Source organism: Phalacrocorax aristotelis, chromosome 3, assembly GCF_949628215.1.
Source record: "Phalacrocorax aristotelis chromosome 3, bGulAri2.1, whole genome shotgun sequence".
Classification (NCBI taxonomy): domain Eukaryota; kingdom Metazoa; phylum Chordata; class Aves; order Suliformes; family Phalacrocoracidae; genus Phalacrocorax; species Phalacrocorax aristotelis.
In genome coordinates this window covers 23,588,401-23,615,796 of record NC_134278.1, presented here as the reverse complement: position 1 = coordinate 23,615,796, position 27,396 = coordinate 23,588,401, and the positions used below count along the sequence as shown (strand labels likewise).

At 39.9% G+C, this 27,396-nt stretch overlaps 1 long non-coding RNA gene across 2 annotated transcripts; it reads left to right on the top strand.

Annotated features, from left to right (window-relative positions):
- The first annotated feature begins 4 nt into the window (after positions 1 to 4).
- On the top strand, positions 5 to 24,481 carry LOC142054405 (uncharacterized). Of its 2 annotated transcripts, none has more exons than XR_012659516.1 (7): positions 5 to 404; positions 2,360 to 2,426; positions 2,989 to 3,040; positions 6,990 to 7,075; positions 10,803 to 10,887; positions 11,911 to 12,085; positions 24,056 to 24,481. It is a non-coding gene; the product is annotated as an uncharacterized LOC142054405 (long non-coding RNA). The 2 variants fall into 2 exon arrangements; XR_012659517.1 differs by lacking the exon at positions 5 to 404 and adding an exon at positions 411 to 766.
- Positions 24,482 to 27,396: the final 2,915 nt, after the last annotated feature.

Below are 27,396 nucleotides of genomic sequence, written 5' to 3'. Positions count from 1 at the left end.
CGGTTCCAGCCGGCTCCAACCCACCCACCCCAGGGCACGGCCGAGCCCCGCAGCCACGGTGGTGGTGCCTCAGGGATAGTTTAATTAAGAGAGGGCAAAAATCACTGCACAGGCGGTGAGGAGTGAGGAAAAAAAGTGAAACAACCCTGTGAGCCGGGCACAAGAGGAGAGGGAGGGAAGGAGGTGCTCCAGGCACCAGAGCATGGATTCCCAAAGGCACTGCAGCCATGCAGGACCCCTGCAGGGGCAGAAGAAAGTCTGAGAAGGATAGAGCAGCAGAAAAAAATCCAAAAGATCCAGGCCCGCTCTGCACGACCCCACTCCGTCACAGAGGGGACAGAGCGTTGCTGCTGCGATAACAAGGGGGAGGAGAGGTGTCTGTTGAGCCTGGGGAAGGAGAAAGAGTATGTTTTCCCTATCTGTTTTAATGTTTGTGTCTTGGTTTTGTTGTTATTTCCCAATAACCTAATTAGTAATTAAATTAGTAATTAAATATTTATATTAATTGGCAATAAATTAATTTCCCCAAATCAAGTCTGGTTTTCCCACAAGAGTAATTGATAAAGTATCTCCCTGTCATTACTTCAACCCATGAGTCTTCTCAGTCTCATTTTTCCAATTCCCCCCCCCCCCGATCCCATTGAGGGGAGGGAGGGAGCCAGTGGCTGCATGGGGCTTTGGCTGCCAGCTGAGACCAACCTGCCACAGACCAGAGGCTTCTGACACCCAACTAGATTCTTGAAACCTCACATCTTCCAGAGTTGCAGTAAGGGCACATTTGATCAGTGATTTAACTTTGTGTATTCACTGGAACAGAGTTTGTTGGGGATAGTATCAGTAACAATGTTGGGAGACACAGTTTTAAGTTGAGTTCTTTTTGTTTGCTACTCAAAATAGAAAATTGATTCTAAAAAGTGTAATGAAATTGCAGCTGATGTTATCTTTTCACAGCATGTTAGCACAAATAAAGGCCTGGGATGGTAGATGTCTAACTTCCCGTGAAAGTAGATACAGTGGTGGAGGGTTCAATCAGCCTCCCATTAAGTTATATCTTAATTCATGTATATATTTTATCTATAAACATTGGCTCCTTTTCTTCTCACGATACTGTTCTAAGGATCAGTCTTCTACTTTCAGCTAAGCAGATAGTCATGGGCTATAAAGAGAATAGGAACAAGAAATCCGCTGCTTGTAACTTAGCACTGTAGTGCTTAGAGTTTAAGGAGTGGGGCAGGATGACTTGGAGGCAAAGCTTTGCCTTCGACCGTGACCTTCCCATCATCTTCTTGAACTGCAGCTCAGAAGTTCTTCCTGGAGATTGCCTGTGGGTCTGGGTGTAAAGCTGACCTTTAGTTCGACTGCAAAAATTAGTGTGCATTGAAGCTTCAGTAATGCTCAAGAAATTTCTGAAGAGATTATTTATTAAAGTACCATCTATGTGAATGGAAAAGTTAGCTTTCTTTGTTTTGCGGTGCATTTACAGTGAAGTCACTGTTGTTACTGTTCTTTGCTTGTGTTACATTGGCTTCCAGAAGTATAGTAACCTAGTCCTCAATTTTACACAGTGTTCCTAAGGGACAAAAATATTTCTGCAAAACCAGAGAGGTCTCAAAGGTCCTAAGACTTACTGTCTTCAAAAATATTAAGACTCCTTATACAGAAACACCTCTTTCAAGGCTTATTGACAGCTGCTGATTCAGAAACACATTCAGTAAAACAGCTAGTCAACTCAAGAAAGTGGTGATAACAAATAATGAACACTGCATTAGGAATGAGAACATCTAATCGTGTTAAGATGTGGAGTAAAAACTACAGCACATAAGGCCAAGTTCCCATTGTCTTCTGAATATTTTATCATAAACATCCAAACTTACTTAGCTCTGTAATTAATGTAAAAGTATTTCACAGGGCTTTGTCACAAGGCAAAAACACAAAAGCAGGAAAGTGCATATAACTGAAATAATGACTATAAACTAAAAGCGCTACAAGCTTAAATAAGAATAAATATTTGATAATCAGACCTGTCCAACAGGTAAAAAGACAAACGTATGTTCTCTATCCAAAAGGCTCCTATAAAAACAGTACATTCTACCACAAAAATAACACTGTATCTGTGATGTTGCTAAGAGCAGACAAAATAAACTGTGAAATATCATCATATATTTAAAAGCACTATGAAAATACTATGTAGTTCTATATTGCTTCTATGAGGTCTAGTGACTGGGTTTTCCTGTTTAATTTGATGTGGGGGGAAAGGGCAGGGGGTAATGTAGGGAAATAATTTGTCTCACCAGATGCTCCCTACAAGTGGCAAACAGCATGCACATGTTCTGTGCATCGTATCATTGTGTCTGTTTAGGCTGAGCAGACTGTGAGAACTTGTGCATTTTTGAACGTGCCTACCTGTTAAAACTAACGTATACGAGGTAAGTGAAGCAAATTATACTGTTCTTGTCTAAACTTGATCAAAAGATTAAAAGCAGATAAAATTAAGCTCAGATATCATCCACAACATTTGAGTAAATTAGCCTTCATTTAGCTGTGTCTTGCTGCCAAACTGCTTCCAAGCAGTTTGTTTTATCTCTGCTTAATCCTGCAATTTAGATATCCCATAGAAACTAAATATGAGTGCAGACTTTAAAACCACAGAACTGGGAAGGAAACTATAAGAGCATGCTCTTGATGCCAAGAGAATTTCTCTTATTTGATCAGCTATGAATGAACAAACACAAGTGGACAAACAGAAGAAAGAAGAGTGGCACTCTGTGAGTTTACAACTGAAAAAGAAGGCACATTTAGGAAAAAAACACTCTGGAAGGCTCAGACCATATGCCAGAGATTATTTCTAGGTGTTGAGTCTAATAAGCAATATGTATAGGTGGTTTATTTCTTGTATCCAGACCTATGCATCATTTGTGCCATCAAAATTAAAGAGTAGTTGTCCTATAAACCTTTTGGCAGTCCTTCTGTTTCGTGGTTGTACTACAGATCGACCACGAAAAGATTTGTCTGATGACAGATACCCACAGCAGCAGCCAAGGTGAGCATTGGTACCAGGCGGTAGGGTTGCTAGGTCACAAAATTGGAAGTGCTGTGAAGATCAAATCAGAGCCTACAGAGCATAACAATGAGACCAAGGAAAGGGAAAGTTATGGAACCCACTTGGACCACAGGAACCACAACAGTCCTCCATAGGAAGACTCAGTCACAGCGGATTTGTTCATGTCATAAGTTTGGGGCCTGGGACTTTTAAACAAATCTGCCTGGTTGTGTGAGGGATATGCTGAAGGGGCAAGAATGTGTAGTATTCCTTACTGTATGCAGATGCACAGATACATAGGGAAAAAAATACTTCTGAAATTAAAACCACAGGAAAATCATTGCTCCGTGAATATGCCTGGCAATCACATGATTTTGGTACAATGGCATGAAATGCTGAGGTACACAGACAGCATTTAGCTATGATGGGAGATCACAGCCCTAGGAGAGAGGAAAGCACATGTCTGAGAGTTTAGTTTGCTGTGACTGATTAAAATAAGTATAGAAAATGATGCAGAAATCATCTCATTCTTGTATTATCTTCCTTCAAATACTCTTTAAAGTCTTCCTTTGCCACAATGGCTGCAAGAACCTAGACCACATAGCACCTGTTTGTGCGCAGGGCTAAGCAGGATTCTGTCATTGTCTTCTACACACCCATCTGTTCCTCTCTCTCTGCTGACTCCGAACTGTCAATTCTGCGACATAAGGTCAACTATTCTGTGCCCTGTTTGCACACAGCGTCTGTTTATGTATTTGATTCCTCTATGTTACAATATCAATGTATTAAAGTACAAAGCTATTTTTGCTTTTTATAATATGGTGTATTGCAAAGATTTTCTTCTGTAAAAAGATTCAGAGAAGGTAGGCTTTGATATCTTTTATTGTAAATTTATGACTGTATTTCCTACACCTCTACAAATTTACATTTGATATTGTTATAATCAAACTGTGGTTTACCAACACCTATTTTACTATGGTAGGTTTATCAGGCTTTGTACCAGACTCTAACCTCTATGATAATAATTGAGATGGAACAAGGCTGCTTGTAGGTTTATTTTACCTCTTCTAATTAGCTGCAGGGGGTATTCTCTTCTGAGCAATTAACAGAGATGCAGAATACCTACCAAACCACTTAAAAAAATTAAACTCCAGCAATTATTCCCCTAATCATATCAATACAGCCAATAAAAATGCATAATCCAGTGAAGAACAGAGGAATTAGCTTTTTTTTTTAAAAAAAAAGCAAATGTTCTGTTTCACTAAACAAATTTTTCCAAGGCAGCAATGTTGTATTCATATCTGAATTGAGCCTTGGAAGAAAATTCACATGCTTTCTTTAACTTCACTTTAGACATCTTTAATGAAGAGAAGAATTCAAATAATTATAATTATCCTTTAGGAATAAAAAAGTCTGCATGTAACTTATAGTAAATTCCATTAAACTTTTAATACTTTTTGAATGTGTTATTAGCTACATGATTCAAAGACTGAAAAGAAAAAAAGAAATTAAAAAACCAGTTTTATTTTTACCACATTTATGTATGACCACTAGCTGTAACCCAAGGCTTTTTTATAATATAGGATATTCTTTCAATTCGTCCTTCAGCCAGGAAAATGTAATTGATTGTATATACTTATTTCTATAACTGTGATAGGAATGCATGTCATGGCTGTTGTCACTTCAATCTTTCTTCATCCCTAGCAACAAGAATATACTCGGTGGTGTTTTGTTCAGTAGAATAGTGACATACATTTGTTAATTCCTGAACATTGAATATGTCATTTACACACAGAATATTTGAGGTTGTAAGGGGCCTTAGGAGGCCACATAGTGAGCAAGCAGGCTTACCTAGAGCTGGTTGCCCAGGACCACGTCCAGATGGCTTTTGCATATCTTCAAGGCGGGAGACTCTTCAGCCTTTCTGGGCAACCTGTGCTGGTGCTCGGACCAAACTTATATACAGGTTTCTTCAATGTTTTTTTATACATATGCATGTCTTATGTATATGTAACAAATTCATACTCAGAAGACCTATAGAAGGTAGGAGATCCCAAATTTTCAAAGGTAATGGGAGACCTCACATGTCATTCCTCTCATCTATCCTCAGACACTGACATCTACACTACTGTCCAGAACACAAACCACCTTCTTCCAGTTTTGATGCAGAGGGGAAGTGATGATCTATTCACTTAATCTGAAGCCTGCAGCTCAGACATCTACACTTGAGATAGTAATCTGAAGTGCCCATTATAGACAAAGTAAAGAAATTAATATTTTTCAATGTGCAAGCCATTTTATAGCTTTAAAAGCAATGCAAAGAATTTATGATTAACCCATCACGATAAAATAATATTTGTAGTATGACTATTTATTAATCAAATGTATCACTAATAATTACATGGAATACATCTAGAAGACCTACAAAAGTTTTCTTAAACTAGATTGATTTGCTGAACTAAAACATTCATGTTAGAAGTGGTGGTACCACTGACCATAAAAAGCAAAAAAAAAAAAAAAAAAAAGCGCCTTCCCACCCACAGCTAGTGCTAAACAAGTGTAAACACCTTTTTCCTGTCCCTTCTTTCCTCATCTTTCACCATTTCTGTTTGTCTTCTACTCTACTTTTGTTTTTCTTGAAGAACTCTGTTGGGGCTTCTCTCAGTATCTTTCCGCTGCATGTTATTCATTGACCCCTCTTTCTTTTTACCTCCCTCCAACTCATTATGCAATGCTGTCTTTGCTCCACAGTCTCTAGATTCAACATAACAGAATTATTGCACAGTGTTATGTATGGTACATGATGATGCCTGAACTTATTTGGTAGGCACCAGGAAAACAAGTTATTGGCAATAGAAACCAGCGTATGAAAAATGAAGCCTTGGTCAGGTATTAAAAATATGCTCTTAAAAACTAGGGCAGACCTTCAACCAGAGTAAACGACCACAATTCCATTGTCTTCAGTTTGCTGATGTACCCTTGAGTAACTGCTTATTGCTTTCTGCTTTGGAAGTAAATATGTTGTGATTTGCTTGAGCCAATAGCCTGTGAACAGCTTTTCAGCAGCAGAGAGAATGAATTGGATAGAGAACCACTGCCCCTTTAGCCTTACAGTGAGCAAAGCCCTTCTGCTTTGCAAATAACATCTTGAATAATGTCAGCCATGCTAGGTTTGGGTGAGTGGAATGACGCACACCACTCTAAGGGAATGAAAGGGAACATCAGGAGGCAGCCTAAATGGCAGTGTATTTACTTCAGCACTATTCATATATTCACACCAGCTGAGGATCTGGCTCCTGAAGCTCCCTTTCAGTCCAAGAAAACAAAGTGCCTCATCACAGAGCAACAAACTGCTCACAGTTGGTGCCATTCAAGAAGCAGTTTGCAAAAGCAGAAGTACTTTGGAAATACTGGGGAAAAAAGAAAGGACAGTGGTTTCATACCCAGTTCACTGACATACTCACTTCCCAGATTCAAGTGAATCACCAAAGCACTGTAAGATTTACTGCCAGTTCATAAACTACTGGGGAAGCAAAAACCTGAATAGTTACTGATGATTATGTTTGAAAATTAATAACTCTTCTGTTAACATTTATATAGTGTCATAAAAATTGTAGAGTGGATTGTGGATATGAGATTTTCTTGTTTTCATAATTCAGGAAACTCCCTTTCTCAGGCAGGCAAGCCACCCACTCAAATAAATGTATAAATCCAAAAGAGGCAGATCCCGTTAAGATGGATGTAGTTCAACAGTGCAGAAAATATGCTTTGTTACAGAGAAATAATTCTCTAGCAAGGAATATGAACAAGTGAAGTAATGATATTGGATTTCCACATATTTATTTATCAGGAATTGATTTAATTTAAAAGCTAAGGCCAGAAAATGCTTACAGAAGTAACATTGTTCAATTATATACTATTCAAATTATGCTGTTTATTTCTTTTTCAGGATGAATTAATTTCTTTTGCCTCATTTTCTGTGCACTCTTAAACATCATGGGCCTGATTCATGCTACACAGGAGACTTTGAGACAGGTTAGATTTTGGAAAGATGGCACTGAACGGGGAGTCACTAAGTACTATTGCCTAACAGCAGTTTTGCTGGCTCAAAGAGCAGCCAGGTTTAATTAACAGCCTCCCTCTATACTACCTCCACATGCCATGTACATGTGGAAGAAGAGAATGTGCAGAACAGGAAAGAAGTCTGCCTGTTGAAGTCCACATTTTAGCAATCCTCTTCTTTCGTAGCAGGCCAGCACAGTAGCAGTCAGCGAAGAGCTGCAGTATGTGCTGCTGTGACCTGTGCCAGGAAACACTTCTGAACAGCAGAAATGCAGAAAGCCAGTGAGGCAGGTGGCCTGGTGCTTGTAGCAGTCTGCACTAGACCAGTGTTCAGGGACATTGAGAAACTTGCATTTGCCTGCATCACCTCACCGTCTAGAACATCTGTGTATAAGTATTTGTACTTGATTTCTACCCAGTTCCTTGGAAAACAGTCCCATCTCCCCTTTTTTTGTTTAAGGAAAAAAAGAAAGAAAAATGGCATAAAGGACACTGGAGAGATGCAGAGGAAGTCAGATGCAGAAGTCAGAGAGCTCATAGAAAGCAACTGAAAGCAAAAGAGAGCAGCATGCTAAGATCAGCATTAATTTACTTAGGGAACTTGGTTGTGCATCCTTCTTGTCAGAGATCTGTCCTCTATTCCTGGCAAAATCTTGTCTGCAACCAGGAGAATTCCAACCCATAATGAAGATGACAGAGCTTAAAATATGTACCTGTTCAAGCTAATCACGTTTATTTTTTTTTTCTAAGACAAATTAACCCTCAACTTAGCAGACTTTCTTTCTAAATCACTGTATCTCTAATGAGGGGCTGGGGGGATGGAAAGGGGAGTAAAATTTTCCCCAAAATGGAGAGACTAGTAATTGGTCTGTGTTAGAAACAGCACAAGCCACAACTAGAGCACTTTTAGCTGCACAACTGTTTCTCCGGTACCCCTCCTACCATTGACAGACCCAGCTATAGCCATGAGAAGTCCAAGAGATTGCTTAAAAACACTGGGCTCTGAGCTTGACCCATTACGGTTCTCCTCCATCATCCCACATACTGTCTTCAGCAAGCAATTTTGTTCTACCTGTTTCCCCTTGGGTCTGCTTTCATACAACTCAAGGCAAATTTGTATTATGCTAGCCTGTGGGCAAGCAATTTCTGCAGAGTGCATGGAAGCTATTCCTGTTTGAGGAAGCAGGTTGGAGCTCCAAAGCATTCCCTGGTCGAGCCTATGTCAGGGCCTGCTGTGCGTGGGAGCAGACTTAAAAGAAGGGGAACAAGCAGTAGCTGGGGGAGTGGGCAGCCTTATGGGATTGCTGTAGGAAACTGAGACTGGCTAGATGTTCTTTCGGAAGGCCATCTTAGGCCCAGACTCTGCATTTTACCTCGAGCCTATATTTTAGGTGTTGCCATTATCTTTACGTTCTCTGGAATCACCAGTCTGGATACACTTTCAAAAGCCATCTGTAGACCATACAGAAAGGTTAACACGCTTTCTGCTTGGCCAAGATCTGTTCTTTATCAGTTGTAAACAGTGGAAATAAAAGTGATTAAATAGCATGCATTTGTCTCTGCAGCCAAAATAACACACCACTGCCGGTGCATAACCCATACCTTCACACTTCAAGGTACCAGCACAAACATGAAAGTTGAAAACTTTCCATGTTCCTTGTTGTCATGTGTTCAAAGGATAAAAATCTAGACAGAATCAACCATCTTCTGTATAACCCAAGTATTAATTGGAGTGAGACTAATTAGTTGCCTACCTTTGATGAGAAATGAGACATTCTCCTCTTCTCTTTTTTTAAAGTGAGAAATTTACTGTTCAATTTTAATGACATTTCAAACCTTTCGTTCTCTTTTAATCTGTGGTACTAATTTAATACAGATACCTCTGCAGCAGAAAGGTTCTCTGCAAACTGATTCTGATATGTAAGGTGAAACAAGATCATTTTTCAATAAATTGTAGGAGTCAACAGTAATCTGAATATGATGCTGTGCTGCTAAGCTCAATTAATAAATGTGGACTATAGATTTAAAATGTCAACAGATGATGTAAACCCTAATCAATTACATTATAACTAGTATCTCTAACTATAAAATCTCCATTCCAAGCTCTCTTAAAAGCAAACTAATATACATTGCAATTTGGTGTGCTGACCCAATAAAGCCATGCTGATTACCATACAGTAATGAATATCTGTATCATGAATAATTTCAGTGGCTTAAAACAGCTGTAGTATATGTAAACTACATATTAATGGCAAAGAACCTTCCTTGAAACAATTTATTAAGTTCTGCTGAATGTAAGAAAAAAAATCTACTTTTCCAGTGTCTGATATTTGATGGATGATGTTCACTGTTCTCCCTGTCCATGGTACTGGCAGGATTAGTATAGCCACCACACGTTGAAAGTATAAAATACTCATTATGGAAGTATTCTTCTTTGCTAGAAGCTGATTTAAATGAGAAAGCTGAACCTTCTGAAAACTTTTGTATCAAGAAAACTAGTATACAACAGTTCTCCCTCAGATCGCTAGATTTGGGGGGTTCTAACATAGTTGGAAATCTGTCAGTACATCTATTTTATCAGTTAATGGTGTGACAAATTCAAGAGAAAAAGCTTAACAAAAGCTTCATGGACTACCTCAAGCCTTCTGAGGCTTATGCAGAACAATTCTAACCTTTCATAGCACGATTTAGTAAACTGCACTAGTTCCATGCATTTCTAGTGCACTATGATTTAACCTGGAAATCTAAATGGAGCATCATTATTTTGGGTAACAATGCAATAGATAGAATTCTATCAGCAAAGATTCACCAGGATCCAAAAAGATCCTCAGGACCATGGCCTAAATGCTGATTTTCTATTGAAGAATTCACTTTCCCTTAATAACACATTGAAAGGTCATCAACCCCGTGGGGAAAAGCTTTCCCTACATACTTTTATATTTACCAGCAACAAAAATAATAGCCTTTCTCAATCTGTGTCTTTTTGGTATTATAAGTTTAGATCTTGTATAAAAATGAGATTTTCCTTACATATAATTTTATTTAATTGGAAACTTTTATAATGTTACATATGGGATAAAAACACTGTACATTAAAAAAGACTTTCGAAATAAAAAATTTGTTATGGTGTACAGTTGGACCCTTGTGCATTTAATATCTTATTAAAGATTAACAATAATGATTCTTTGCATGGCAGTTTTGTCCATAATATCCATATTGTAATTTCTGAGATATTCTACCTAGTATATATTACTACTTAGAGAAATATTGCAACGCTGAACTTGCTCAGAGACTGTGATTTCAATGGATGTGATTTCACTGGGTCTCTATTAGCCCTGGATCTGGGTCTAGGCTGTGTTCATAATGTCTAAGCATCAGCTAATTCATAATCAATGATCTAGCTGCTGCTGAGCCACCCTAAAATATTTGTGAAGGTTTTGCAATGCACTAACCTAGTAAAGGCCTGAGTAGTATCCTAAGTTATTTCACAAGCAAAATTAATTTCTAACTCTCTGTATGCAGTGACACGACAAAATATAAATGAAACAGAGACAAAACTGGGCAGTGGGAGTGCTTTAATTCTGCAGCTGTTACTAGCTCCAGCTGTGTTTGTTGCCACAAGAAAATCACTTAATTTTCTGTGTCCTATTTCCCCATCTCCAAATCAAGGATGAAAAAACATACCTTGTACATTTTGCAGGAAGCTTGCAGTTGCCTCCTGCCTTACACACGCGATAGCCAGGCCAATGTTTTGGCATATGGAGATTACACAACAGAGAGGATCTGTAAGTATTTCATCTACTGGACCAAAAGCCTAGAGTAAGAGGCAAGTATTGTTCTGCCCTGGTAGTATTTTGCAGCTAGAACATACCACCATGCTGAGACTGCAATAAACAACTCTCCTGCCAACCACCCTGAGCGTCTCCTCTCATAGACTCCATCGTCCCCCTTCTTCTATGTGACCAAAATACCTTGCCTGAATTCTTCATTAAGTACATTTCCTAATGGGAAAAAGCTGGCATTTGAGGGGAGAGAACGGGAAGCCAGGGGCAGAGGTTCCCTGAACTGCAAAGGCTGCTCAAGCTAAGGGGAGTTGAAGACACTGGTACACACATCCTGGTTCTCCTGTCAGTCTTTCCTGCCTCTCCTCCTTCATTGGTTTTCTTCCTGACAGCTATTCAGTTAAGGGCACATCCAACTTCAAACATTTGTTCGTAAAATTAAAAAAAATTCAAATGTTGAAAGAGGAAATGGAGGGATGATAAACCTTGTGTGTGGATGGAAAACCAAATGGAAAAAAACAGCTCATCGGTTGCTGAGAAAAAAGCTTTGTATGATTAGCTATTTACTTGGAAAGAAAAAAAAAAGTCATTTTGATATATCCTTACAATGCAAGTCTAACACAAATTCATCATAAACCAAGGGTATTTAAAATGCAAGTTACACTAAGGTCCAGAAAAACCCCAGATCATGAGTTGATTAATGATAAGATAATTACACTTAACAGGTTTTTTTAAGGCTTTGATATAACAGAGATCCACGAGTGTCAAGCACTTGCCATCTTGCTGAAATCAAAGATGCAAGCAAAACCCTCAAGTAATACATTACATGCTTTTCCTAATATCTAAAGCAGCACTTGTTACATCTGTATATTTTCCATGGGAAAATGTACTCCCATGGAAATTTCCACCCTCACCCTCTCTTTTACAAACTATTACTTCCAATGCAAGTGAATACAAACTTATGATTCCTCCTTCATAAGCCGCTGCATACTGTTTAAACTGACAACAGATCCTTCTTTTCCCAAGAAAAATGCACGTACAGTTCTGCATGGTGATCCCCTGAAGTGACTTGCTTAGGGACTGTGAAATATTAGGCCTTAAATGACTGCTGAATGACAGAGATCCAGATTGCGGTCCTTGCATCCACGCTGAATGCTGCCGCCTCTGTTGGGAGTCCAGCTAAGGTGCAACTTGCTGAAAGGTGAGTCCGAGTAAGATTTATGGCTTAATTTACATGCAATCGTTTTAAGAAAGGACAAATAAATTCTCATAAGTATCAGATGGTCTCAGAGCTCATCAGGTGCTTTTTAGCTGTTAGCTGGGACAGTGACTAAAGCAAACCAGAGGGCTGCGGTCAAGCAGACAGGTTCAGAGAAAATGTTACACCTGAGTGGGCCTGCTAATACAGGAGAAACTTAAAGCATTAGAGATTAAAAGAAACCCAGTTTGAAAAGGCTGTGATTGGTAACAGAAATCAAGCAACTTCAATTAGAATTGCCCCCAAGGAGATGTCTGAAGCTGCAATATGGGTACAAATTGCATTGCATTCAGAAAATACAGAAACTGTCTCTTTCAGAACCACAAAATCTACTTTGAACAGGCAATAGGCCTACTAGCATATCAAGTGGAACAAATTAAAACTGTCAACATCACAGCAACTGTTTCAAATTGGTAACTTAGCATGACCCTAAAGCAGAATAGAAACTAGATGTTCTGATAATGTTCAGAAAAGTGAAGGCAGAGATAGGCAGCCTGCCCTGGCAAACGGCAAAGTTGTAACATGCAGAGCCCTTCTACAAAGTGTTGGCTCACCCACACAAAACAGCAGCTTTAGAAACTTTTATAGGTCGTGCAATAATCTCCAACAGAATAATCATCCAAGGAAAAGAAGTCATTATCAGTGAGTAATCATCAGATGAGTGATTTATCACTAATCTTCTAAATAATTGGTCATGGTGATTGTGAAGACTTCAAATAATATTTTAAAAATGTTCTGGAATCAACATTTAACCTCTACTGTATTGTGATACATAATCGATAAGAGCGTGACGAGTCTAGTAGCATACACCACTGCTGTTTTCCTAGTGCTGCTGTACGGTTAAAAAAAAAAAAAATGTGTGTGTATATACACATATGTAAATTCAAGGAAACTAAGCACCTGTTCCTGGCATACTTTTTCAAATTCAACTGACAAACTGACAGATTTGATAAATAGATTAGAAAATTGTTACTCCCAAAATATTCCCCATATGCACAGCTGCCTGTCATAATCAACAAAGTACAAGATCCCACAAAAATTTAGGAATCAAAATGTTAAGCAATGTGGTACCTAACTTTAGGCACCCCGTTGCAAGACAGCTAGACCCACAAAAACCAGTATACCAAGCACAGAGCAGCCCAAAGGGAAGCCCGGAAGCTTGCACCGAGTTAGTGCCCCAGCACTACCAGGCAGCACAGTCATCCATTTGGGATTTGTAACTTGGAAAGTTCTTAGACCCTTTTCCCTCTACCTTCAAAACAAACCAACCAAACAAACAAAAAACCCATCAAAAAAGAAGAGAGAAGGAATTACCGCTTTTATTCAAGATACTGCTTTTTGTAGGAGGAAGTGTCTAAGACTGATCTCTGCAAATACTAGCTCAGGACACAGGAGGAAGAGGGAGGCTCAGACAGACACAAGCTTGTCCCAGGAGCTCCCTGGCCCCATCACAACTGGGGTGCTACCGGGTAACTTTAATGTTCTGTACTAGGTATTTAGCAAATGTAAATGGTGAGGATTACACAGAAGCTGGGTGAGGGTTTGACGATCATGGTTTTGGTGTTAGGTGTTTCCATTTAGTCTAAATCCCCCATCAGACACTGTGGCCTTTTTCTAATCTTTGAATGAACAGCTTTAGGATGGCCTATGAAAGCTGCTTCATTCATTCAAAGTCAAGGAAAACAAAGCATGGGACTGCAGCTCATTTAATGCTGGCCAGACAAATGTAATAATGTGGTATTATGCTGCACTGATATGCTCGACTGGTTGCTTGCTGACTGGCCCACAATGTGCTGGAGCTGCAGTCTGTGACCTTTCAGGGGTGAAAGTTGCTCCACGGTGCTGATATTTACCCAGGCTTTGGGAGTTTCTGTCTCCTAATACAGTGACTGCTTTGTGAGAGTTCCTGGCATACTCTACAGGAAAAAAAAATGAGAGGAGGGCAGTGTAAAAAGGACTTCAGCAGCCTAGGTTGCCAGGATAACAAAAGGAGCATGTAAGAAATCTAGACATGCAGGCTGACTATTATCCCCAGGGAGTGGCAGCTCACCAAAACCCCATTAATTTTATAGCTGTGGCTTAAACTGTGTGGATTTTATTGCATAGATGAACAGTGGCTGTTCCCTGCCAGCTCTGTCCTAGTTTCACATGATTCAATTGCTACCTCCGAACTTCTGTTTGTTGGTATCCCTGGCTGCAGATGTTTCTTCCTGTTCTTCCACTAGATTAATTTCTGTTAGTTTGTCTGTAACGATTATCTGCAGATGATAAAACTTGAAGATCTTGAAATATACACTGAAAACTGCAAAATATACAAGGATCTGACCAAAAGCCCCTGCAATATAATAGATAATACTTATCACTGAAAAGCAGGCAGCAGAGCAGGCAGGCAGCTTTAACATGCACTAATATCATCACACTGTGAAAACTGTAGAGAGGATGCTGTTGTACTGATGGATAATTTTGTCAATAACATTGCTTTTCAGTTACCATTTTTTACCCAGGTGAATAGTCTTTTGATACTGTTAAAAGCATTTTCTTGGATCTAAGCTTTACAATTAAAGCAAAATTAACATCCTTGCTATTACGATAAAATAGAATGTAAAACAGAAACAAATGCAAATCAAGGGAAAGCATATTGCCTTAGCTTGTCCCTTGAGCTCAGGATGACTTACAGCATTTTACTGAATTAAAAAGGCCATCAGCAATGGAAGGATTATTCAGGGTGGGGTAATTTTCTAGTGGGGCAGAAAAAGTGTACCAGTTCCCATGTTACCTTCAACCCTACAGCCAGAGTAAGGAAGGAAAGGGAAATAAAGCCTGGCAGGGCCTCAGCATGACACTGGGATTACATGGCTGCCACAACAGCCATTCAGGACCACTCACAGCAGCAGTTAGAATATTGTAACTTATGCCACCGGTCTGGTCTGATACACAGCTGGCCCAGGGTCATGGTAATGGCATCCAAAGTAATTTACAGCATCTGTGCACCTCCCCCAAGTTACACTGTGTGCCTCACGGCTGCAGTGAAGAATTTGGATCATTAACTTTAGAGTCATTTAACTTAAGCTTGCATTATGACTGCTGCCTGATGGCATCCTACTCCTCTATCTGCTCCGAGGTTGCCATGACAAACTAAAAATCTTGATGCAATGAGAAGTTAGTAAATCAGATGAGTTCCATGAGAATTTAGGGGATAGTAGCTCTGCCTCCAATATCTTACCAGATAATCGTTTTCATGGCCACTTGACAGTGGCAACAGTTATGACTTCTGCATACTGCCTCATTAACATTTCTAGGATTCAGCACTCTGCAAAGATGCTGCCATTCTTTGATTCATGAGCACTGCAGCACTGCATAGAGGCTACACATGGCCAAATATTCATTAACCCATATTTAGGCAGCTATGTACGTGACCTGCTTTTCATTGTTATGGTAACATTTAACATATCTTTGGCATCATGAGAGTCTTTCTACTCATATTCTGATAAGAAATCAGCTCCTCTTTCTCCTCTTTGTCTTCACCCTTAAGGTAAAGGAACGTTTGTTTCATGAAGTCGTAAATAATCATTTTAGATGTTGGTAAGTTGGACTTTTTACCCATAAACATGAGTTAAATTTGTTGATTTATGCATCTTTTTAATGAGCACATTCAGGACTAGGTACCTCCTAGGCCTTTATTTTCCCCTCTAAACAGAAAATACTGAATATCTGCCTTAATGTGAGCTTAATTCAGACTAACCTTAATTTTTATAAAAGTACTTCTAGAATTTTTTTAATACAAAAAGTACGAAAAATAAGGCCTTGTATTTCTCTTGTCAAGAGCAGAGATATTATGTGACAATTATGTTAATAAGCATATAAAAATTTGCTTTAGAGTAGCACAAGCACAAGATGCAACAATGAAAAGGACAGCACATTTGGTTGGGTAAAGACGCTTATTTATGAATTAACAGCTGAAGATAACAGTTCTGTCATTAGAATCATGCACTGCATTATTGTACGTTGCAGTAAGTAGACTATTATGTGAATACGATCATGAAGGCTTCTTGCACAGATAAGCACATTGCTGTGCCTAGAAATCAGACTCCTGTACAAAGGAAAGCTTTGGGTTTCGTTTTAAGCAGGTTCTTTTCTGATAAATCTTGATTGTCACACCATTTTAATTGCAGGTGAAGGTAAAATTCATTTCACTGTGTTCATACATAATTAACTATCAGCCAAATGCCTTCAGGTTTATGATAAAATTATAATCCTGGGATGCTCACCTCACATCCAGTGGGGCTTCATATGGCCCATCAGAAAAAATAGTCCAGTGTACAGCTGCTTTCAGCATCCCTCTTTCTTCAGGCAGTTCAACAGCAACCAAGGAGTAGGGGTTAAGTCTAATAAATTGATTTGCATTTGTCATGTCATGAGGGAAGGATCACAAGTAGAAATGGTGATGAGGAGCCAGTTGCAGTTGTAACAAGGACAGTTCCTGTGGCCTGAGGAGAGCTTTCCCCACGCCATGCCACCTCCAAGGAAAGAGGATCCATAGCAGATAGTTCTCCAACTTGCTCCAGTGGCAGCAGCCCACTCCTGGATGCTTTGCTTTGGGTGTATCTGGGGAGGCATCTTGTGAATGATGTGGTTAGAGTGGACACAATAAGCCCAGTTCTCCTAAGAAGTGTTAAATGCACTTGGCATTATTTATCTCTGAAGGGTAAATCCTTCTATTTGCTGCCTTCTCATTTTTCTAACCCTTTCTAGTTTGTGTTCTCAAGCTTTTCTGCACCACCACAAGATTAGAAATGCATTCTTATGATTTAAATTAAAGCTGAGATACTTACATCAGACTAGGACTTCGAGCCTAAATTATGAGGTGGTGCAGCAGAAATTGCAGCCGTTGGCAACTTTACATCTCATTGATGGATCTGAGGCATTTTGTACCACTTCTACCACCATTCAGCCATGATTTTTAGCAGAAATTTGAATGTTATTGTAATAAAAATAATGAACACATATTTTCAGTATGATTAGACAGCTTTTTTAATCTGTCCTGTATCACAAACACCACTTGACAGATAAACCATCCTACTACTGAAATGCAAAATGATTTAATGAGACACAATACTGTAAACTCTCTTTTATTCTCATCAGCCTTTTTCATTATCAAGGGAGTGCAATATCAAATTAGTTTAACTTCTTGACACAAGAGAACACAAAGAGCTCACAAATTAAGATTCTCCTGCAAGAATGTTTTAGAGCCAGGATTAAATGTGAACGACCAGTTGATTGATAAGCAGAATTAGCACAGGCAAATAAAGTCCTTGGGGGCCAAACCTTCCCAGTGCCCAAGAACATGTCACTTAGTATGACCCCATTTATTTCAATAATATGACAAGCCTGTGACTCAAAAATTCAGCCTGATGATATACAAGGAGTTGCACCCAACTCAAGATCATTAATGAGCCCCATCTCTGAATGCAAAGACAGCTGTATCTTGTCATATATCTTTTACACTCGGAAAAGCTTCATCTCTCATCCCCAGTAAAGGAGGAGGTGTCTCACAGAAACATCTAGCTGACCTTCTCCTCTCAGTTACTTCTCATTGTTATTGAGTTGTACACCCTTCATGATGACAGTCACTTGTTCTTTTGTTCAAGACCTTGTCCCTAAACCCATGAGGTGAAAAAAGAATTAAGGTTTCACTTAATATATTAAGATTATATGGGACTACTGCAATTGCTTTATAGATTTTTAAGGCAGGGAGAAAATAATTGACCAGCCTGAACAAAAAAACACAAACTATGTTGACCAGTATTTATTAAATAACTTGTGATTTAACTATTGTGTAACTCTTCAGAAAGACCCTCTATCTCAATTGTTACTGAAAGCTTTGCCCCATATCTTAATTGATTCTCACTGCTGAAAACCAGCTACTTGCTTCCAATTTTAATCCTGCTAGCCTTAAGAAGGGTTATTTCCTCCTAATGCCTGGGTTTGAATGTTTATCTGTTAGTCATGTTTAAGCAACAGAACGAGGGCTGGACCTTTGTACGAGGGCTGGACCTGATATTTTCACACATTGTTTCATGAATGTTGCATCATACAAGACACAGAAAGTTATGGAATGAATCCTCCTGGGGCCATCACAAGTCAAACGAAGCATGCGATTGGGAAAAGACAACATGGCTTCACTAAAGGCAGATCGTGCTTGACAAACCTGGTGGCCTTCTATGACAAAGTGACTTGCCTGGTTGACATGGGGCAGGCAGTGGACATCATCTACCTGGACTTCTCCAAGGCTTTTGATATGGTTTCCTACAGTCTCCTCCTGGAGAAATTAATGCGTTATTGCCTAGACAAGTGGTCTGTGCAGTGGGTGGGGAACTGGCTGACAGGCCGCACCCAAAGGGTGGTGGTAAATAGCTCTTTTTCAAACTGGCAACCTGTCACAAGTGGATCCCCCAGGGATCAATATTGGGCCCAGTGTAATTCAACATCTTCATAAGTGATCTGGATAACGGCATCAAGTGTAGCCTGATGAAGTTTGCTGATGACACCAAGTTGAGTGGGGAAGTAGACACTCCAGAAGGGAGAGCTGCTCTGCAGGGAGATCTGGATAGGCTGGAAGAGTGGGCCAGCAAGAACCTTATGAAGTTCAACAAGGAGAAGTGTAAGGTCCTGCATCTGGGAAAACATAATCCGGGAGTGCAGCACAGACTGGGATGCACCTGGCTGGAGAGCATCTCTGTGGAAAGGGACCTGGGGGTCCTGGTGGACAGAAAGCTCAACATGAGTGAACAGTGTGCTGCTGCGGCCAAGAAGGCCAACAGGATGCTGGGTTGCATCAAAAAGGGCATCACCAGCAGGGATAAAGAAGCCATTATCCCACTCTACTCAGCGCTTGTCAGGCCACACCTGGAGTACTGTGTACAGTTCTGGTTCCCGCTATACAGAAAGGATGTGGACAGGCTGGAAGGGGTCCAGAGAAGGGCCACCAGGATGATCAAAGGACTGGGAAGCCTGTCATATGAGGATAGGCTGAGAGAATTGGGTTTGTTCAGCCTTGAGAAAAGGAGGCTCAGAGGGGATCTCGTCACAATGTACCAGTACTTAAGGGGCAGCTACATAGAAGACGGAGACTCCCTTTTTACAAGGAGTCCCATGGAGAGGACAAGGGGGAATAGGCACAAGTTGCTCTTGGGGACATTCCAGTTGGACACGAGAGGAAAATTTTTCACAGTGAGGACAGTCACCCATTGGAATAATCTCCCCAGGGCAGTGGTTGACTTGGCCACATTGGACACTTTCAAGAGTTGGCTGGACAGGGTGATGGACCATCTTGTCTAGGCTGTGCTCTTCCCAGAAAGGTTGGACTAGATGATCCCTGAGGTCCCTTCCAACCTGTGATTCTGTGATCTGTCTGTTTCTAGAGGTATATGTGCTGTAGCCCCTATGAAGAACTTATCCCTCTAGGGAAGGATATCCCAGAGAGAAATTGAGTATTTAGGGTGGATCAGTCACTCTGCAGATATGCTCAACTTCTTTAATTTTTTCCATTAATTTCTACTTTAAATTATAACAGGTGGGACAAGCTACATAACACCTATTTTCATCAGAGCTTCCTACATTCCCACTCCAGCTCACAACTTCAATTTTTCCAGGAGTCTCACTTGCCCATGATGCTTATCATGATATTTCTTATGCCTGAAGTGCACTACCTTTTTCTGCTATCCTGTCCTCATAATTTTGTTTTTCTGGGAAGAGTTTAAACAGTGGTCTGTTAAAGATTTTCACTATAAAATGTACTTCCAGTAAATTATAGCTAAGATGTTGTCATTCTGGGTTGAATAGGAATATTGCAGCAGTTGTTATCAAGCTCCTCATATGTGATTCACACTGTATAAGAGTTTATGCACTCAATTAAGTCCTTATATAAAAAGGATGTGATACTCATGTCCCATCTGGGATTAGCCACCAAAATAAAATTTAGGAAGGAAAATAACAGCTACATGAAGTAGCTTCTATTTATCTTCCAAATTAGGTGTTGGTTCATCATTGAAGCATTTATTATCATTCAGGAAAACAAAGAAATCTAACAAGGCAGGGTTTAAAAATCAGAAGATGGCAACTAAAATATACAAATTTGTTTTCTGCAAATGCAGTGCTGCAGCTCTTCACACAATAGCTCATGGCCACGATGGCAAGGTAATGAAAACAAAAGAAAACCTTGAAAACTCAGTACTTCTACAGGTGAGAAAAATACATGCTAGATTCTTGGGGTTTGTTTTGTACAATGCCAGAAGGGCACGAGGGTCATAAACATTAAGGTTATGGCCACAACATGTCACTGGAGCTGGGTAAAGAGAACCAGGGACACATCAGTGAAACTGGCAGGACACAGTATCTCTTATGATTTTTTTCTATTAAAGATTTTTGTTTTGTAAAACCATAGCATAAAACTGTATGCAGCTTGACAGATTAAATCACTGTAGAGAGAATACTGATAGCTGTGCAGTTCCTGCTCTGCCTTATTTGAGATCCATCCTACTGCCAGTCAGCCAGAAAGGAACATTTAATCAGATTGTGTAGCCCAAACATAAACTTTCTTTTGGACAGCTGGTAAGGAGAAAATACTCCCCAAACTAAAGAATTCCCTACCAGCATCCCCTCAGACAGAAGAGAGTTTCCTACTTCTCATCAAGAATAATATGTTCAGATCACTCTATGTGTTAAGCTTTACAGGTCCGGTGCTGTACAGGGATCTGAGAAGGAGACAGGTTTAACTACCAGGAAGTTTCAGATCAAGATCTTGCAAGTTTGTCTCGAGGATCCGGTCACAGACTTTCATTTACTTATGTAGAAACATGTAGCTGAGTCCCTTAGTGAGCCTGGTAGTCTTCACATGTAGAAGAATAGAGCTTTACAGGGATACATCTGTCATAACTAAAAGAACAACTGTTACATTCATCTGACTAGCTTGAACCTTCTTGTGCAGCTCAGTCACACATCTCTGCTTCTGATGCCTGTGACTTCTGCCACCTAACACTTTCAGCAAACTGAAATTCTGACACTCCCACTGCAAATATCCTCATATAGCCGTGAATATACCCACTATCAATCTCCTCCTCAGCTTGCAAGCTTGGTTGAGTGTTTCATTTCTCTCTTTCGTCCCTGCATACTCTGGCTGGTGTTATTGCTGAGTCTTGCTTTAGTATCTCAGAGTTGGTACCTTTCCATATCAATCTGGCTTGTAGTCTGACATGGACTTCCCCAGTTACAACAGCATCTTGCCCTCAGTTTCTCACCAGATTCTCTCTTCCTGTCACCCTATCCTACTGCTTAGACCTTTTGATTCTCCAGAATTTCAGCCCTGTTACTCCACTTACCTGCCATGATCTGTTTCCTTAGAAGCTGCCACCAATAATTTTGGCTAATCAACAGCAGATTTCATAAAAGGTACTAATCTAAGATACACAGAGATGTCCATGATCTCAGGCTCTGGAGAGAAATATATGTCATCCAGCCCATGCTTTTGGCCTTGCTGCTTTTGTGCCTTCCTAACCAGATGTATTCTGTTTCACTATTGCGACTCCCATACACAAATCTGGGTACACATCTCAGCCTGACTGCCTGTCCCCTTCATTGCAGTCTCCTTCCCCTCTATCTTGTGGTCCCCCTTGTAGTTTCAAAATTCTTCTTTCTCCCTGCTGTTGTCTGTTTCCGCAGCCAGGCCAGTATCCCCATGATCAGATTCCCTCTGAAGCTGTCCTGTTCACTCACTCTATCAGCTGCCCCCCAGCACGTCCATGGTCTCCCTTCCCCTCTCCTCCCTTGTTTTCCTGCAGTCCCAGGCTTCCCACAACCATCTCCCATTGCCTGCTTTGCACCAGCATCAGCCAGCTCCCTCTTCCTACCCTGCCTGAATCCTGCAGGGAAGCAGGAGGAAGACAAGAGATGCTTTTTGCTGCAGCATCTAGTTAGGAGAACAGGCGCTGCCTCTAGCATCCCAGAGGAGTCATCTCAGGGAAAGGGCAAGCTGCTGTCAGCTGGAGCTTGACCTGTGCGCACAGAACCATCAGAGACTTTTACCTCTAGGAAATCTCTACTCATGTGCAAACTACAATTTACCAACTTGGCCAAATTTAGACAGGTTTTCAAGAGGACAGCAAGAGGCAATTTTCTTCTGCAGATCCCCTTTCCTGCTTCTCTCCATTCAGTCTCAAGAAAAATTTCAAGACCATGTCCCAAATGCCTGGGAGATTGAAAAGAAAGAGTTCTGAGAGTGCTTTAGTCTTCATAAGATGGTTAATAAACACATTTTGCAGATAGACTTTATATAATATATAACATGCATGCACATATGTGCATGTATTACATATGTGCATATATGTAATGTACTTCACATAATTCCTCCTGATTTCAGTCATAGGAACAGCTGATATGTTTTCAAAGAAATTACCATTTTCCTCCCAAAATAAGATATTAAAATAAAAACATTTTAAGACAGAGATCTACCATAAAGAATGTCAGAAAAAAAATATAATAGCTAGTCAAACAAATAAGCAACTTCAAATAGGATTTTTAAAAAGGAATTGCTGGTGAGCTTTCATATGTACCATCTTTAGTCAGTGGGAGTGTAGATTTCAAAGAGAAATAAATATGCTTATGTTTATTCACATAAGCAGATCAGTGAAAGAGAAATTTTCTCTTGCACAATGTTGGTACTTAAAATCATTTCAAAAAATGTTAAGATCATTAAACCTGGTTTTCAGTGTGCATTTTATTGCATTGCAGGTAGGATCAGGATGGCAGTATTCAAACAATGAGTGGAGGTTCTATTATCAGTTAGCACAGATACTATACACACTGTATGCTTTTGTGTTTGTGTGGTTCCATGTGTGTTTTGTATCTTATTCTCCTTAATAAAATAGACACATTAAGAGGAAAATAAAAACTAAAAATTGCATGAAAATGCTTTTTTAAAAGGAAGACATTTTAAATTAACACAGTTAAAATATTAGCAACAATAAAAATAACAGGGGTTTGTGGATTTTTTCATAAAACATATGTATTTCCTGTGTATATAGTAACACCATAGATTATTCTGCATGAAGAATTGAAAGAAGAGATGTAATTGTCAATTTTACTACTTTTTTTCCCTTTCTCTTGGTTCAGGCAATGAATATAGACCAGCCAATTGGTATTCTGTTTGTCTGTGTTTCTAGTCAATTCTACTTTCTTTGGCACAAACCCAGTTTTGCACTATTTCACTTGCAAACACTGCAGAGATCTGTTTATCTGTTGATCCAAAATACCTGAATGCACTGGGAATGTTCAGAGAACAGGAATGCTACCAGTGGTCTTAGATTTTGCAGACTTTGTAGAAACATTATTAAGAAACACATATTTCAAGCATGTTTGATATGAAGAGGATCTTCAGTTTTGTTTTAAACTCAGTTTTCATTTCCAGTACTTCTTTGATTAGGAATTTGAAATTAAAATACTCTGCATGTGAATTTTCTATTTGACAGCCGTCTATTCACAATAGCTTGCCATGAATGTTAATAGCACAGAGATGTTTAGGACATAGATGCTCCCACTCCCTCTGCTACCCCGTCTTTCCATCTCCTTAAAAGGGGGGTGGAGAAGGGCAAGAATTATGTGCATTAAATAGCATAGGCAATGGAGTAAAGGCAAAGAATTAGGCTATAATCTGTTAAAAAGAAAAACTTAAGTTAGTCCTTCATCCATATCATCACAGTAGTTTTGTTTTCCTGCTAATTTTTTGTATTCTTCTTGGGTCAATGAATGCCCAAAGTCTGTCCTCCAGAAATCCATGAATGCCTCCCTCAAATTCAGTGACTACATTTCCTACTGTCTGTGAGTAAACTGACTTATATCCTGCTTTCCTTCACCCTATAGCAGGTCCATGGGGTTCTCTGCATTTATCCTAGATTTTCAGACACCTGTTCAAGCCTGAGAACAGATCCATTGTGATAACTGATGGCCAACATCTGTGATTCAGCAAAGGAGGAGATGGTCGAGGAATACATGTGGCTGAATATGTGCGAAAAGACAAAGCACCTGAAAGAATAAAGAAATCGAACAGGAAGTCAACTGTGGCTTGGGAATGTTTGAAATAATTTTCAAAGTTTGGGTGTGAGCTCAATGTAGGTGACTTCAAGTCAAACATACGATAAGAATCAAAGCCTTCCTACAAGGACGTGCTTTCTTTATTGGCAATGAAAGATGTCGTCTGTCTATCCCTTATATTTCCTTTTCTTTTCAATTGTCTGTCTAGAGACAACTCCTGCTTAAAGAGAATAAACATAAAGAGATGCCCATGTGCCAAGGTTTTTGCTGTCCCAAATCATTTTTATAGACTGTTGAAAAAAAAGTTCATGTTATAAAATTAGAATAATTCCAAAGAAAATGTTGGAAACAAACATTCTACAGTCAGCACTTACCAACTCCTCTACATCTCTGAATCTCAGGAACTGAGAGGCTTCAAGGAAATGTCTAGAGTTGTACAGGTGCAAAAGGCAGTTTTTCTACATTTTACACTTTGATATGACATGTTTGTGAAGCTGAGGAATACGTAAGAAACCATGATGTAACAACCAGAACATCAAAATACAAGATCATCTGAAAGAATAAAGATTAATATAAGCAAGATGCCAATCTTGAAATGCCTGTGGAGTGTCTGTAATTACAGCCCAAGGTCTCAGGAGGAGACTTGGGAGCACAGCTACTGCAAAGTCATTGGCCCATGGCATTTTCAATTAAAGCCTGTCAGGCCCAAAGAGACTGTGCTCAGATGGAAAGGGAATTAATAGCTGTGTTCTTTGGAATAGAACAGTCATATCAGTTCATGTTTTGGCATGGGATGGACATGAGGCCTGACCAGAGTGCATCAGAAATTATCATGTGAAGCTCTCAAAGTGATGGAAATTATGTTTTTATCTTTGGTACTATGAGGTAAGGATAAGGTTCTGAGAAGGGAAATCACATTTAATTAAATGGACTACAATACAGGTGACTTGATGATGCAGGAAACAGAGAGGTCTGCAGGACCTCTGATTTGCGATGGGACACTTCAGTCACACAGGATAGGACACAGACTTCCTTCAGATGAATAAGCCTGAAAACAAGATCTGTAGGAATTTACCTCCCTGAAACTAGTAAAAGGAGGGCTTTGCATGTAAAACACGATTGTGTTTAAAGGGAACACAAAAGCTGTTTTAAGACCTGGTGAAATAGGTCCACATGTCACACTTCGAGAAAAAAGACACGTATGATGCAACCTGGAAGCCCATTGACCAGGCACAAATGCCAAACAGACTGGAGATCAGAAGAAAGGTCTCATGAGAGTCCAACCTGTTCCTGAAAGGTCAGAACATAACCTTTAACAGCAAAAGCTGCCAGAAGTGTTTACTGTACGTGACCTGGAGGTCTATCAAAGAGCCAGTCAGGAAGTTTAAGGTCCAAACCTGCAAAGTGCTGTATGCATTACAGCGGAGTTCAAGTACTAATGTGCCAGTTAATCATAACCCATTTTTTCCCCCAAGGTACCCTAAAATTAGTGGGAAGACAATCAGTGGCAAATGCTGATAAAAAGGCATCATGAACAGGAAAGGGTCAACATCCAGAAATGCTGGGTTCAGCTACCAGCAGTACAGAGACACACAGGCTGCTGAACCAAACATTTCGTTTTCATTAGGATAGGCTTCCTTGCTGAAAGTGGTTATGAGACAGCAGGCTACGTAGGCTCTATTATTTACTTACTAACAGGACACTAAGTCTTGATGCTATCACATACACATTTCATATGGCTACTGGTGCTTGGACACTTTAGTTACAACCTCTTCTAGTAAATTGAACAGCACTAAGGCATCGGCACTGAACTTAATTATCTAGTACTTGTATTTGTTCAGACTGACCTTAGCCAAGTTTTGGTGCAGGTCAGGTCTCACACTCCTGTTCTGAAGTTAGGGTGGGTAGGTGCTGTCTCCAGTGGGCAATTCAGATGACATTACACTTTGTGGTGGATGCTAGAAGAGGTTAATGTGATGAGTACAGGGTGTTGGCCTAAGGACTAGATAATCAAGCCTGAAATTCTGCCAGTAAAGCAGTATCAAAAGACAGCAGACTGAATGACAGAGGAAAACAGATCATATCAACAAACCACAAAGTCTAGAGAGTAACAGAGCTGAACAGAAAGATAACTGGGAGCCAGTCAGAGACAACCAGAAGACAAAAGCAGACAGGTTCAAGCCCAAGAGCAGGAGGATTCAGAGCTTTGGCCAGTCGCTGAGCTGCCTTGGGCACACTGGAAGAAGCCTGGCATATGAGAACCACGGAATCATGCTTCTGCAGCCAGAGGGTGTGCCTGGCCAGCACAACAGAAAAACCGCGCAAGTCATATCTTATGGGCTTAGCAAAAGGGCACTAACTGACCATGAAAGGCTTACAGCATCTATTGATTGAGATGTTGAAACAGAGCGATGGCACTGAGAGAAGCAAAGGCAGAAGCAAGTCCCACACTAACAGCAGCATCACAGCCAATTAAAAACCGTGATGAAGACTTACATATTTAAAAGAATATAAGGCCTAACACAATGTCTTTGTAAAGACCAAATCACAAGCACCAGCTATGAGTTGGGACCAAGTGGCTGCTGGAAGTCAGCAAATGGTTACACAGATATTTCAAAATAACATGTATGTCAGAGAAGGCAGCAAAGACTTCAAAACACAAGAGTTCAGTAGAGGAAGACAGCTTGTAAAAACATAGCAAAAATTCCAACTATTATCAAGCATCTCTGTAAATAGATTTTTCAATTAAAGAGATAACTAAATTAGAGAAACATGGTGCAGAATTTATCACACCTAACTTCAGACATCAGCAACGTAGATGTCTCCCATCCAATCTGGTTGTACTAAGCTCTCTTTACAGTCAGTGGAAAGAATAAACATGATTCATCTCATTTATTTGAGACACCTGCTTTAGAATGACATGACTTGTGCCCTACTAGTCCTTGTTTCCCTCCATTTTCTAAGAAGGGAGTTTCAGTGATTAGCTCAGATGGAGACATCTGCATGTGGCCTCATAACTCCCAGCCAGGGAGCTGTCTTGTGTTTTACCTCCCATTAAGCACCATGCAGGAGGTTGATTGCCATTTTCATATGTGGAAGGCATTTTACCCAGACAGCAAAAGTGGCACACGACTATGTGAGGTTCTTTTCCACACACTATCTTGCAATCA